The 16,566-nt window shown below is 39.5% G+C and overlaps 1 protein-coding gene across 1 annotated transcript in view; it reads left to right on the top strand.

Moving 5' to 3' along the window:
• The window catches only part of brinp2 (bone morphogenetic protein/retinoic acid inducible neural-specific 2), a 129,026-nt gene that overhangs the window by 13,527 nt on the left and 98,933 nt on the right, over positions 1 to 16,566 (top strand). The window lies entirely within an intron of this gene.

Below are 16,566 nucleotides of genomic sequence, written 5' to 3'. Positions count from 1 at the left end.
GTGGTGATCCTTTCTCTGAATGAAGCCAATTGGAAAAGGAAATGTATAAGTTAATATAAGGTGTTAGGAGTTATGGTTTCTCAGAATTCTTATATTTTCTGATTTTACTTTCTCACCTGCTTTTATGTTTTTCAAATCAAATTTTACTCACGTACACATTGTTAGATATTACGCCATTGTTGGAGCCATTGTTGGAGCTAGCAACACATATACATACAGTATTAAGTAGATATTATTGTGTGTGTATCAAAATGCTTCCGTTCCTAGCTCCAACAGTGCATTCATTTTTTTGTCATTTTTTTGTTGTTGTCATGAAGTCAGAAACGGAAGCAATAGGAATAATAAATTGACATACACCTTAGCCAAATACAGTTAAAGTCAGTTTTTCACAATTCCTTACATTTAATCCCAGTAAAAATTCTCTGTCTTAGGTCAGATAGGATCACCACTTTATTTTAAGAATGTAAAATGTCACAATAATAGTAGAGAGAATTATTTATTTCAGATTTTATTTATTTCATCACATTCCCAGTGGGTCAGACGTTTACATACACTCAATTAGTATTTGGTAGCATTGCCTTTAAATTGTTTAACTTGGGTCAAACGTTTTGGGTAGCCTTCCACAAGCTTCCCACAATAAGTTGGGTGAATTTTGGCCCATTCCTCCTGACAGAGCTGGTGTAACTGAGTCAGGTTTGTAGGCCTCCTTGCTCACACACACTTTTTCAGTTCTGCCCACAAATTTTCTAAAGGATTGAGGTCAGGGCTTTGTGATGGCTACTCCAATACCTTGACTTTGTTGTCCTTAAGCCATTTTGCCACAACTTTGGAAGTATGCTTGGGGTCATTGCCCAGTTGGAAGACCCATTTGCGACCAAGCTTTAACTTCCTGACTGATGTCTTGAGATGTTGCTTCAATATATCCACATAATTTTCCATTTTCATGATGCCATCTATTTTGTGAAGTGCACCAGTCCCTCCTGCAGCAAAGCACCCCCACAACATGATGCTGCCACCCCCATGCTTCACGGTTGGGATGGTGTTCTTCGGCTTGCAAGCCTCCCCCTTTTTCCTCCAAACATAACGATGGTCATTATGGACAATTCTATTTTTGTTATATCAGACCAGAGGACATTTCTCCAAAAAGTATGATCTTTGTCCCCATGTGCAGTTGCAAAGCGTAGTCTGTCTTTTTATGGCGGTTTTGGAGCAGTGGCTTCTTCCTTGCTGAGCGGCCTTTCAGGTTATGTCAATATAGGACTCGTTTTACTGTGGATATAGATACTTTTGTACCTGTTTCCTCCAGCATCTTCACATGGTCCTTTGCTGTTGTTCTGCGATTGATTTGCACTTTTCGCACCAAAGTATATTCATCTCTAGGAGCCAGAACGCGTTTCCTTCCTGAGTGGTTTGACGGCTGCGTGGTCCCATGGTGTTTATACTTGCGTACTATTGTTTGTACAGATGAACGTGGTACATTCAGGAGTTTGGAAATTGCTCCCAAGGATGAACCAGACTTGTGGAGGTCAATTTTTTTTCTGAGGTCTTGGCTGATTTCTTTTGATTTTCCAGTGATGTCAAGCAAAGAGGCACTGAGTTTGAAGGTAGGCCTCGAAATACATTCGGGTACACCTCCAATTGACTCAAATGATTTTCATGATTTTCTGGAATTTTCCAAGCTGTTTAAAGGCACAGTCAGCTTAGTGTATATAAACTTCTGACCCACTGGAATTGTGATACAGTGAATTATTAGTGATATAATCTGTCTGTAAACAATTGTTGGAAAAATTACTTGTCTTGCACAAAGTAGATGTCCTAACCGACTTGCCAAAACTATAGTTTGTTAACAAGAAATGTGTGGAGTGGTTGAAAAACGAGTTTTAATGACTAACCTAAGTGTATATAAACTTCCGACTTCAACTGTATGTAGATAAGGTATTGATGTTTTCAATTTTTAATAAATGTGCAAAAATTCTAAACTAGTTTTCACTTTGTCATTATGGGGTATTGTGGGTAGATTGCTGAGGATTTTTTACATTTTAATCTATTTTAGAATAAGGCTGCAACATAACAAAATCTGGAACAAGTCAAGAGGTCTGAATACTTTCTGAATGCACTTTATGTGTATGTGTCTGTATATATATATATATTTATATATACACACACACACACACACACACACACACACACACACACACACACACACACACACACACACACACACACACACACACACACACACACACACACACACACACACACACACACACACACACACACACACACACACATTTGTTTTTTCACAGTAAACCAGATTGGAAAAGATGCCACCCACACGTTTATATAAACTCAGCAAAAAAAGAAACATCCTCTCACTGTCAACTGTGTTTATTTTCAGCAAACTTAACATGTGTAAATATTTGTATGAACATAACAAGTTGTAACAACTGAGACATACACCGAACAAGTTCCACAGACACAGACGTGACTAACATAAATGGAATAATGTGTCCCTGAACAAAGTGGGGGTCAAAATCAAAAGTAACCGTCAGTATCTGGTGTGGCCACCAGCTGCATTAAGTACTGCTGTGTGTGTCCTCCTCATGGACTGCACCAGATTTGCCAGTTCTTGCTGTGAAATGTTACCCCACTCTTCCACCAAGGCACCTGCAAGTTCCCGGACATTTCTGGGGGGAATGGCCCTAGCCCTCACCCTTCGATCCAACAGGTCCCAGACGTACTCAATGGGATTGAGATCCGGGCTCTTCGCTGGCAGTGGCAGAACACTGACAATCCTGTCTTGCAGGAAATTACGCACAGAATGAGCAGGATGGCTGGTGGCATTGTGATGCTGGATTGTCATGTCAGGATGAGCAGGATGAGTCTTCCCTGTAATGCACAGCTTTGAGATTGCCTGCAATGATAACAAGCTCAGTCCGATGACGCTGTGACACACCGCCCCAGACCATGGCGGATCCTCCACCTCCAAATCGATCCCGCTCCAGAGTACAGGCCTCTGTGTAATGCTCATTCCTTCGACGATAAACGCAAATCCGACCATCATCCCTGGTGAGACAAAACCGCGACTCGTCAATGAGAGCACTTTTTGCCAGTCCTGTCTGGTCCAGCGACAGTGGGTTTGTGCCCATAGGCGACGGTGTTGCCGGTGATGTCTGGTGAGGACCTGCCTTACAACAGGCCTACAAGCCCTCAGTCCAGCCTCTCTCAGCCTATTGCGGACAGTCTGAGCACTGATGGAGGGATTGTGCGTTCCAGGTGTAACTCGGGCAGGTGTTGTTGCCATCCTGTACCTGTCCCGCAGGTGTGATGTTAGGATGTACCGATCCTGTGCAGGTGTTGTTACACGTTGTCTGCCACTGCGAGGACGATCAGCTGTCCATCCTGTCTCACTGTAACACTGTCTTAGGCGTCTCACAGTACAGACATTGCAATTTATTGCCCTGGCCACATCTGCAGTCCTCATGCCTTCTTGCAGCATGCCTAAGGCACGTTCATGCAGATGAGCAGGGACCCTGGGAATCGTACTTTTTGTGTTTTTCAGAGTCAGAAGTTCTCTATAGTGTCCTAAGTTTCATAACTGTGACCTTAATTGCTTACCGTCTGTAAGCTGTTAGTGTCTTAACGACCGTTCCACAGGTGCATGCTCATTAATTGTTTATGGTTCATTGAACAAGCATGGGAAACAGTGGTTAAACATTTTACAATGAAGATCTGTGAAGTTATTTGGATTTTTACGAATTATCTTTGAAAGACAGGGTCCTGAAAAAGGGACGTTTCTTTTTTGCTGAGTTTATGTTCCCTGATAGAGTAGAATAGTGGCCCTTGTTGGTCAACCAGTAGCACTTGGCAGATTTGGAAATCTCTCATCACGTTTATTATTAAGCCAAGTCTTTCCCTTTTTAAGCTCATGCAGCAGTTGGTGTGAAAACAATGCAGCGAGGATCGTTTTCACTATCTCCCTGATGCTTTGGTACCAAGGGAACATTTGAATATTGTACACATGCTGTAATTAGATTAGTATTCGCATGCTCTTCGAAAATTGGAGAGTTGTAATCAGATGCCTGGTTGTGTACTGTATAGATAGACTTCTTGTGGCACTGTACCGCTGATGACACATTTTACACAAGTAGATGTATTTATTATTTCATACCTGTTTTTCCAAGCCAAGAGACCTCTTTGACTGGGCACTTGTTTTTATGACACCTGTCTCAAACAATTCATATTTACTGCCTCTTCTATAGAGGCCTATGTAGTACATGGAGCTGTTTTACTGAGAAGTGGACCACCGTATGTTTGGATGGGTAATTAATTAATGCTGACTGTACTTTCATGTATGGTGCGGCCACACTTCCCACAACAGGCTGGATGTCTTCAGATCCAGCTGTATATTACTGTTTATTTTATTATTCCTATTGCTTCCGTTTCTGACTTCATGACATAAGATAGGCCTATGTATCAATAATTGAAATACGTGGATTGATTTATGCATTTTTTTTCATGGTTGTGGCTTTCCATTTACAATTGCTCTTGGGCTGCCAGAGAGGTTACCAAATATTGAAGATTACTTCCTGTAGATAGCTTTTTTCAGTACATTTTGGCAACTTGCGCATAAACAATAGCTGAAATGGCATTGTAAAGTCATCAATTTATTTCATTTAGGGATAAGACAAACATAAAAAGACATCCCGCAGTTTTAGATAAGCCTTGCACTGCAAGGGGGGGAAAAATCCTCTATTGAAAATTTGACATTTAGTGTTAAACCTCTAGTGTGTGAGGTGAGGAAGATCTTTGGATGATATACCCTTGGACTTTGTTTTCATGAATTATACATTGTGCAGAGAGAGACAAGTAGATATGTTCTTGCTATTCCTTTCACTTCTTGATACTGACTGCTTTTGCCAGTCCTTCATTATCTTTTCTCCTGTGCCCACAATACTTAGACCTGGCTGCACTTTTGGATTAGAGAGATTGTCATCGCTGTCACTTGCTTATCTATTTCTTCCCTCTTGAAATAAAGCTTAGCCAGACGTGTGATGCCCTCAAGATTACCAGCAGGCAGGTATGGAAATCCTTGACCGATGAGATGTCCTTTGTCTGAGCTTCATCTGTGCTGCTCCTTAGCCTATCCAGAAAATGTTGTTTGTATCTTAAGCCGTTATAAGGCGTTCGCCAACAGATCTTGAAGCATATTCAAACTGTCATCTCTCTTATGTAATTAAAACCTCAACGTTGTGTACACTCACTTTCGCGTGACAGACATCCATTTACTCACAGAATACTTGATAGCCATTGCCCTCATTCTGCCCACTCTAACTTCCTGCCTTACCTGTCAGTCATGAGAATTCATGCTTCTGGTTCCCTCTTCGTCGTTCTAACTTCCCTAAAAGTCCACATAGGATTTATTCTGCCTTTTTGCATGCCAATGATAGCAAGTGACACATGGGGAGAAAAATAGAACTCTGAGAGATGGAGCAGTGAGGTGACAGAGCGATTTGATGTCTAAATATAGGATCCCTGTCTTTGCACATATTTCATTCAGACACCCCACAAAAGGGAAGTGGTCTATGTAAAAATTGACTCATCCTGTTGGAGTCTGCAGTTTTTTTCATCTCAGGGGTTCAAGAGAGTGTGCGTCTGTTTTTCACGTCTTCACTTTTCCCTCTGTGCAGTGGTTTGCTAAATGACTCATGTTTCCTCTCGCAATACCTACAGGCATACATCAGCCACAGCAGGATTAAGCTGAATGTGAGCACGATTTAAGGGCTTTAGCAACTGTCATCCCATACATCTTAATAGAATTCGCATGGTCTTCTGTTTGGGCTAAATACGGTCCTGTCTTGGTATTTCTTCTGCCGTTTATACGAAGTGAAGGTGTTTAAGTTGACAACTGGCTTACTTGCTTATGGGCAGGGCAGAGATGAGTCAATTAAATAGTTGGTTTGGCTCAGTAATATTTCTACCATCTTTTATTCTGTCTCTCTGAAAAAATATATAAAATTAAAATCAAACTGAACCAATAGAGTACAGTATATTCATTTTGTAAGCACTAATATCCAATGAGTTGTACAACAAGCCCTCATATAGCCTCATAGTCACAGACAATGTAGAACATCTCTGGAAATGCAAGCAATTTGCAATCTGAATGATGAAATATAATTTTGAGCTGGGCAGAAGAATCAAAGCAGTGTAGCGTAAAACGCATTTTAAAAATAAATAATGCCCCCATGATTGAATGTGGAGATGAACCACCATGTTGTTGTGAGGATTTTAAACACTGTCAGTTCGCCGTATACTAAAAGGTCAAACCATTGTGTGAAATGAGTCCAGATAGAAAGGTCATTGAGATACTTTGTTTCTTAATAGATTAGGCTGGAACCATAATGGCTTCTTGTTTCTCTTATTATCGAAGATAATAATACAGACTGCCAGCCCTTTTGTTCTTGCTCCAGTGGACACACTGTAATCACTCTTTGTGAATGGTAGGATGGGATGGTATACCCTTACAAAAAAACACATAAAAAAAAAATACGTGAAATTTTCCTTTTTCAGTCACGTGTGACGTTTCACATGTGAACAAATCATGTGAAAAAGGTCACATGGGAAAACAGACATGTAAGTCAGACACATGGTTTTTGGACACGTGGGAAGGTTGACAGATTTTTCACGTTCATTTTTCACATGACTCACGTGGTTTCCCAACATTTTATGTGATATTCTAAATTTCACATGTGCTTTTGTAAGTGGCAGGATTAGAACCCAGCTTTCCCTGCAGAGAAGCCAAAGTCTTGACCATTCAACCAAGAGGGCAAACGCAAATTTTGAAGTCGCAGGTGGGATACCTCATCACATGACCATGAGCAGCCATAACCGATTCATGTCCGCTACACCTTCCCATGTGCATTTTCACATTTCAATGTGAAGTAGGGCTGTCAAACAATTAAAAAATGTATTGAGTTTTTATCGCAGGATTTGCTGTGATTGATCACAAATAATCATAAATTCATAATTTGTTCAAATTGAGCTGTTATTTATGATTTGTTTTTATATAAAAAGCTTAACAACAATATTTCCGTTTTGATTTTGTCAGTCAGCAAAATTTATAAACACTTTATTTAACCTCAAACTCAACTTGTTTTCACATCGCATTGCTGTTTTTAGCTGTATAGATTAAGTTTTATGTTTTCAGTTTATTTTGAACGCTTTCAGACAATGCAATAATCAAAAATTGTGCACTAAAATTACAAAAAGTAATCTTCAGTCAACTGGCAACACTAATTGTAACATGTTAAAGAGGATAAATAAGGAGACAAGGAGCACTAGCTTCTCTGTTCTTTTCACTGGGCTTCTTTCAACGGTCACTGTCAAATGTATGAAGAAGAGAGGTGTGTGCCTGCAGCAGTAACACTCCGAATGGATCATTATTTTGAACACACTTAAATTATTATACTCAGGTAAACTGCTACCTTTTTACAGAATGGCATTAAAGAATTTGCAATCCCATATGTGAAAACATTGCTACTACAACATGTTAACCAAACCTTTTCACATGTGAGGGGAATAACACTTTCACCACCACATGCGAAATTGTAATTACACATGTGAAAGTTAGATTTCAAATGTGAATGTTTCTTATACAGTACCAGTCAAAAGTTTGGACACATCAACTCATTCAAGGGGTTTTCTTTATTTTGACTATTTTCTACATTTCTACATTTCTACAATAACACATATGGAATCACGTAGTAACCAAAAAAGTGTTAAACAAATCTAAATATATTTTATATTTGAGATTCTTCAAAGTAGCCAACATTTGCCTTGATGACAGCTTTGCACACTCTTGGCATTCTCTCAACCAGCTTCATGAGGTAGTCACCTGGAATGCATGTCAATTAACGGGTGTGCCTTGTTAAAAGTTCATTTGTGGAAATTCTTTCCTTCTTAATGCGTTTGAGCCAATCAGTTGTGTTGTGACAAGGTAGGGTTGGTATAGAGAAGATAGCCCTATGCAGAGGATAAGTTCATTATCTGCACCTGAGATTGCAGCCTAAATAAATGCTTCACAGAGTTCAAGTAACAGACACATCTCAACATCAACTGTTGAGGAGACTGTGCGAATCAGGCCTTCATCGTCGACTTGCTGCGAAGAAACCACTACTAAAGGACACCAACAAGAAGAAGAGACTTGCTTGGGCCAAGAAACACGAGCAATGGACATTAGACTGGTGGAAATCTGTCCTTTGGTCTGATGAGTCCAAATTTGAGATTTCTGGTCCCAACCGCTGTCTTTGTGAGACGCAGAGTAGGTGAACGGATGATCTCCGCATTTGTGGTTCCCACCGTGAAGCATGGAGGAGGAGGTGTGATGTAAGGGGGTGCTTTGCTGGTGACACTGTCAGTGATTTTTTTTAAATTCAAGGCACACTTAGCCAGCATGACTACACAGCATTCTGCAGCGATACGCCATCCCATCTGTTTGCGCTTAGTGGGACTATCATTTGTTTTTCAACAGGAAAATGACACAAAACAAACCTCCAGGCTGTGTAAGGACTATTTGACCAAGAAGGAGAGTGATGGAGTGCTGCATCATATGACCTGGCCTCCACAGTCACACGACCTCAACCCAATTGATATAGTTTGGGAGGAATTGGACCGCAGAGTGAAGGAAAATCAGCCAACAAGTGCTCAGCATATGTGGGAACTCCTTCAAGACTTTTGGAAAAGCATTCCAGGTGAAGCTGGTTGAGAGAATGCCAAGAGTGTGTAAATCTGTCATCAAGTTTTGATGTCTTCACTATTAAATGTCATTTTTACATGTGATTGTTTTTTACATGTGAAAATGCAATTCCATATGTGAAAATGAGGTATTCACGTGGAGTTTTCTTACATCTGAAACTAACAGATTTGATTTTCACATGGGAACTAGCAATTCCACACGTGAACGTACAATATAATGGGATAAGCTATGCATGAAGGAATGATAATGAATACAACTAGAGCAAAGTACTGTCTCTACGAACCATGTATTACATAGTAAAACAAGATTCACAACTAGCACTCATTCTAACAATAACAGGAAGAAGAACAAATAATGAATTTACATTCTTTCACGCACCCCAAAGCCATAAATCCAACCACACTCTCACAAGGAATTACACTGGGAAGGAAGTAGACCATCTAGGAGAGGATTTACTTATACCCTTGTGAAAGCATGGGCTGGGCTGGCTGTCCAATCACAACCCAGAAGCCCTGCATCCTCAGGGCATGGGCAGGGGTAAGGCACATGGCTACTCCCTGATTGGCTGGGCCTTAATCTAACAATATCTCACGTGAAGGGGGAGAAAGGGTAAGTACAGGTGAAACCCAGCAACAGGTAAACAAGTTGTAATGTCTGTAACATCCAGGAGGGGGGATTCTATGTTTCACATGTGAAACTGCATATCCGAATTTCACACGTACAACTGCAATTCACATGTGAAAATGTGGTGTTAAAACCTCTTCGGGCTAGGGTCGGTATTTTCACGTCCGGATGAAAAGCGTGCCCAAAGTAAACTGCCTGCTACTCAGGCCCAGAAGCAAGGATATGCATATAATTGGTAGATTTGGATAGAAAACACTCAAAAGTTTCTAGAACTGTTAAAAGTATGTATGTGAGTATAACATAACTTATTTGACAGGTGAAACCACGAGGACAAACCATCCAGATTTTTTTTTTTTGAGGTGACAGTGTTTTCAATGGGTTTTCTACGTGGATCTAGATTTCTAAGGCACGTGCTTGCAGTTCCTATCGCTTCCACCGGATGTCAACAGTCTTTAGAAATTGGTTGATGTATTTCCTTTGAGAAATGAAGAAGTAGGGCTGTTCAGAACGAGGGTCGAGTCTAGTGTATTGTTGTGGTTGGGGCGCGCGACCTGAAAGCTATCTCCACTTTGTTTTTATCCGCTATTGAACGCAGTTTATCCCGTCTTAAATTTGATCGATTATTTACGTAAAAAAATACCTAAAGTTGTATTAGGAAAGTTGTTTGAAATGTTTGGATAAAGATTACAGGTAACTTATTAGATATTTTGTAGTCATGTTGCGCGAACCGTTTCTTTTTTGTCAAACGCGCCAAATAAATTGACATTTTGGAGATATAACGACGGAATAAATCGAACAAAAGTACCATTTATGATGTTTATGGGGCATATTGGAGTGCCAACAGAGGAAGATCTTCAAAGGTAAGGCATGAATTATATCGTTATTTCTGACTTTTGTGTCGCGCCTGACGGGTTGAATTACGATTGTCATGTGTTTGTTTGATGGGGTGCTGTCCTCAGATAATAGCATGGTTTGCTTTCGCAAATCTGACACGATGGCTAGACTAACAAGAAGTTAAGCTTTAATTTGGTATATTGCACATGTGAATGTATGAAAGGTAAATATTTCTAATCATTTAAAAAATGACCGGATGTCACCGGATGTTGTCGAAACGTTGTCGAAACGTTCCGCTAGCGGAACCCCTAGCCGTAATTAACATGTGAACTCTAAATGTGATACATGAGACAATATGGTTTCACATGTTCACATTTAAGCTGAACATGTGAAAACAGTTATTTCACATCTGAAAATGTGTGTTTTTTGGTAACACTTTATTTGACACCTAGCGTCATCACACGTTATGACGCTATCATAACCATGTCATAATATTTTTTCTATTTTTAATTTAACCTTTATTTAACTAGGCAAGTCAGCTAAGAATAAATTCTTATTTACAATGACGGCCTACCACAAGGCAAAAGGCCTCCTGCGGGGACGACGGCTGCGATTTAAAAAACAAACAAATTAAATAGAAATATAGGACAGAACACATATCACGAAAAGACGTGTGTTTTGACACCTACATAAGAGCGTCAAAGCCCACATATCCTACCACAAGACAAACCATTCCATTCTACAAACAATCTTTGATTCCAATATATGGAAATATATCACAGGACATTTTTGGAGTGTTGTAAGGGTAGTAATATAAGCCAGATAGGCCTATCAGGTACAGTTGAAGTCGGAGGTTTACATACACCTTAGCCAAATACATTTAAACTCAGTTTTTCACAATTCCTGACAATTAATCCCAGTAAAAAATTCCCTGTTTTAGGTCAGTTAGGATCACCACTTTATTTTAAGAATGTGAAATGTCAGAATATTAGTAGAGAGAATGATTTATTTCAGCTTTCATTTCTTTCATCACATTCCCAGTGGGTCAGAAGTTTACATACACTCAATTAGTATTTGGTAGCATTGCCTTTAAAATGTTTAACTTGGGTCAAACGTTTCAGGGAGCCTTCCACAACCTTCCCACAATAAGTTCGGTGAATTTTGGCCCATTCCTCGAGACAGGGCTGGTGTAACTGAGTCAGGTTTGTAGGCCTCCTTGCTCACACATGCTTTTTCAGTTCTGCTCACAAATTTTCTATAGGACTGAGGTCAGGGCTTTGTGATGGCCACTCCAATACCTTGACTTTGTTGTCCTTAAGCCATTTTGCCACAGCTTTGGAAGTATGCTTGGGGTCATTGTCCATTTGGAGGACCCAATTGCGACCAAGCTTTAACTTCCTGACTGAGGTCTTGAGATGCTGCTTCAATATATCCACATAATTTTCAATTTTCATGATGCCATCTATTTTGTGAAGTGCACCAGTCCCTCCTGCAGCAAAGCACCCCCACAACATGATGCTGCTTCACGGTTGGGATGGTGTTCTTTAGCTTGCAAGCCTCCCCCTTTTTCCTCCAAACATAACGATGGTCATTATGGCCAAACAGTTCTATTTTTGTTATATCAGACCAGAGGACATTTCTCCAAAAAGTATCATCTTTGTCCCCATGTGCAGTTGCAAAGCGTAGTCTGGCTTTTTTATGGCGGTTTTGGAGCAGTGGCTTCTTCCTTGCTGAGCGGCCTTTCAGGTTATGTCGATATAGGACTTGTTTTACTGTGGATATAGATACTTTTGTACCTGTGTATTTCTAGGAGACAGAACGTGTCTCCTTCCTGAGTGGTATGACGGCTGCGTGGTCCCATGGTGTTTATACTTGCGTACTATTGTTTGTACAGATGAACGTGGTACCTTCAGGCATTTGGAAATTGCTCCCAAGGATGAACCAAACTTGTGGAGGTTTTGGCTGATTTCTTTCATTTTCCCATGATGTCAAGCAAAGAGGCACTGAGTTTGAAGGTAGGCCTTGAAATACATCCACAGGTACACCTCCAATTGACTCAAATTATGTCAATTAGCTTCGAAAGCCATTACATAATTTTCTGGAATTTTCCAAGTTGTTTAAAGCCACAGTCAACTTAGTGTATGTAAACTTCTGACCCACTGGAATTGTGATACAGTGAATTATAAGTGAAATAATCTGTAAACAATTGTTGGAAAAATGACTTGTGTCATGCACAGAGTAGATGTCCTAACCGACTTGCCAAAACTATAGTTTGTTAACAAGAAATTTGTATCGTGGTGGAGAAACGAGTTTTAATGACTCCAACCTAAGTGCATGTAAACTTCTGACTTCAACTGTACATGACCATATGTCAGTCATAAGTCCCAAAGAGAGTGTTTTGTCCTGCCCCTGCATTCATCCCAGCCATTAGTGACAGAGCATTGGGCTAAACACAAGTTTGATATCAATGTGTGTACTATTGCAATATTAATACAATTGCAAATACTAGGAAATGTTATATAACATAAATAGTATGTTATATAACATTTCCTACAATGTGCTTTTTTTTGTACCTTTCCCCAGATCTGTGCCTTGACACAATCCTTTATCGGGGCGCTAAGTACAATTCCTTAAACCTTATGGCTTGGTTCTTGCTCTGACATGCCCTGTCAACTGTGGGACCTTATATAGACAGGTGTGAGCCTTTCCAAATCATGTCCAATCAATTGAATTTACCACAGGTGGACTCCAGTCAAGTTGTAGAAATATCTCAAGGATTATCAATGGAAACAGGATAGGGTCTGAATACTTATGTAAATAAGGTTTAAAAAAAATTATGCATTTGCAAAAATGTCTAAAAACCTGTTTTTATTTTTGTCATTGTTGGGTATTGTGTGTAGATTGATAAGGTACATGTTTTATTTAATCCTTTTTAGAATAAGGCTGTATTGTAACAAAATTTGGAAAAAGTCAAGGGGTCTGAATGCTTTCCAAAGGCATTGTGTATATGGAGTGAATCCGACGTACTGTTGTTGCCTCAACAATGCATGGGTGTATTTAGTTGTTTTGCACACCACCATCTTTAGCTAAACAAATGTTATCTGGAATAGATGGTAGCTAACTGTTAGCTAGCTAGCTACATGAACATTTGAGAGCTAGCTTTTACTTTACTAAAACATGATTGTAATGTATTTCAAAACGTGTGAAAGTTTTTTCTATTGCCATAATATTATAGGGTGACTACCCAGTCTGGCCAGAGTGGGTGAAACCTTTCTTTGGTGATTACATTTAAATTCTTATGTTATAAAATACATTTTACCAAAACAAATTTGATTATTCATGTTCTGAATCATTCAGTGGGGTCTTTCTATAACATTTCATTAATATTATATACAAAAAGTCATATTTCGTGACCTAATACATACGATAATAAGCACCGAGCTCTGATGACATGAAAAGCATATACTGAAATATGAAAATACAACATGTCATATATCAAAATCAATATCCATTTATGTCCTGCAGATTTGAGACGATGAAATCAACAGGAAAATGAGCCTGTCAGGTAACCATGCACAGAATCCAGCATACTCATTTTAAAAGGCTAACTGATCATTAGAAAACTCTTTTGCAATTATGGTAGCACAGCTAAAAACTGTTGTACTGATTAAAGAAGCAATAAATCTGGCCTTCTTTAAACTACTTGAGTATCTGGAGCATCAGCATTTGTGGGTTTAATTACAGGCTCAAAATGTCCAGAAACAAAGAACTTTCTTCTGAAACTCGTCAGTCTATTCTTGTTCTGAGAAATTAAGGCTACTCCATGCGAGAAATTGCCAAGAAACTGAAGATCTCGTACAACGCTGTGTACTACTCCCGTCACAGAACAGCACAAACTGTCTCTAACCAGAATAGAAAGAGTAGTGGGAGTGCTCGGTGCACAACTGAGCAAGCGGACAAGTACATTAAAATATCTAGTTTGAGAAACAGACACCTCACAAGTCCTCAACTGGCAGCTTCATTAAATAGTACCCGCAAAACACCAGTCTCAACATCAACAGTGAAGAGGCGACTCCAGGATGCTGGCCTTTCACAACAGTTTTCAGCTGTGCTAACATAATTGCAAAAGGGTTTTCTAATGATCAATTAGCCTTTTAAAATTATAAACTTGGATTAGCTAACATAACGTGCCATTCGAACACAGGAGTGATGGTTGCTGATAATGGGCCTCTGTACGCCTATGTAGATATTCCATAAAAACAGTACTCATTTACAACATTAACAGTGTTTACACTGTATTTCTGATCAATTTTATGTTATTTTAATGGACAAAAAAATAGATTTTCTTTCCAAAACAAGGACATTTCTAAGTGACCCCAAACTTTTGAACGGTAGTGTATATCTGTGGAAGGGTGTAAAACAATTTCTAGAGTGTTGAACATTTCAAAGAGCACAGTTGTCTCCATCATTGTGAGTAATAAGGAACTACCTAGACTCTGCTTAGAGCTGGCCATCTGACCAACCTGAGCAACCAAGAAAAATAGGACCTTTGTCAATGAGGTGATCAAGAACACAATGACCACTGACAGAACTACAGAGTTTCTTGGCTGAGATGGGAGAACATGCCAGAAGAACAACAGTCTCTACAGCACTTCACTAATCTGGGCTTTATGGGAGAGTGGCCAGATGGAAGCCACTCCTGAGAAAAAGGCCTGGAGTTTGTAAAAAAGGCACATGAAAGACTCAGAGCATAAGGCAAAAGATGTAACTATTTGGCCTGAATGCAAAGCACTGTGTCTGGAGAAAACCAGGCACAGCTCATCACCCGTCTAACACCATCCATTCCGTTAAGCATGGCGGTGGCAGCATCATGCTATGGGGATGCTTTTCAGTGGCAGGGACTGGGAGACTGGTAAGGATCGAGGGAACAATGAATGGAGCCAAATATAGGCAAATACTTGATGAGAAACTACAGTAGATTTACATTCCAACAGGACAATGATGTGAAGCGTACAGCCAAAGCAACACTGGAATGGCTTCAGAACAAGAAAGTCCTTGAGTGGCCCAGACAAAGCCCAGACTTGAATACCATTGGAACTCTGGGGAAAGACTTGAAGATTGCTGTTCACCACAACTGCCCATCTAACTTAACAGAGCTTGAGAAAATCTGCAAGGAATAATGGGAGAAAATCCCCAAATCCAGATGTGTAAAACTGGTACAGACATACCCAAGACAACTCAAAGCTGTAATCACCGCCAAAGGTGCTTCCAACAAAGTATTGACTCGGGTGTGAATACTTATGTAAATGCTATATTTCTGTATTTCATCTTCAATAAATTTGGGAAAATGTATAATTCTTTTTTTCTTTAGCATCATGGGGTATTGTGTGTGTATATGGGTGATACAAAATATATTAAATCAATTTTGAATTCAGGCTGTAACACAACAAACTGTGAAATAAGTCGATATACTTTCTGAAGGCACTGTATATTTTTCAGAGAAAGTAAAGCACCTGCTGCATCCAGGGGGGAGGTAAAGACCTTGATGTAGGCTGCAGAAACAAACTTTCAAATGAAAATAAACTTCTTGGCAGGAACAAACACATTTTAGTAAATATTACGATTTATAGTTAAATCCGTTGCTGTTGTTGTTATGAATTATTTACAGTCAAGTTTCTTTTTCATCGTATTTTGAATAACCTGAAGAAAATGCACTTCATGACACTGTCATGAAGCATTATGCCCATCCTGTGTCACTTTAAATGGACTAAGAAAATGCACTTTGACACTATCGAGCAGCATTATGACTATACTGTTTCACTTTACTTGGACTAAGAAAATACACTTTATGATAATGCCAAGAAGCATTATGACCATCATAATCATATAAGGCCTATCACGTACATGCCCTTATGTTAGACATCAGTCACAAAGAAGGTGTCCTGTCCTGCTCCTGAAATCTGCTCCTGCATTTATCCCAGTCATCAGCAACAGTGCATTGGGGTAGGTACATGTCTGACATCAGTGTGTTTGCAATTACAATGATAATTTAATATGGTACATTTCAGAAAATGTTATATAACATTAACATGCTGTTGACAAGTAGGCTATTGTGTAATGGAATGGTTTGCCTTGTGTGATAGGTTTTCTGGGTATTGACACTTAATGTAGGTGACATAACCAGCCATAAAATAATGCAATATAAGTCACAGCAGGTCTAAATATACAGTATGTGTCATGACATATGAACATTTTGACAAGTTGTCAGCTGTTATGACATGGTTATGACCGTGTCATAACGTGTTATGATGCTAGGTGTCAAAAAATGTGTTACTGTTTTTTTTGTAAGGGTA

Source organism: Salvelinus alpinus, chromosome 30, assembly GCF_045679555.1.
Source record: "Salvelinus alpinus chromosome 30, SLU_Salpinus.1, whole genome shotgun sequence".
Classification (NCBI taxonomy): domain Eukaryota; kingdom Metazoa; phylum Chordata; class Actinopteri; order Salmoniformes; family Salmonidae; genus Salvelinus; species Salvelinus alpinus.
The sequence above is the reverse complement of the archived record's forward strand: the minus strand, read 5'-3'. Positions and strand labels throughout refer to the sequence as shown.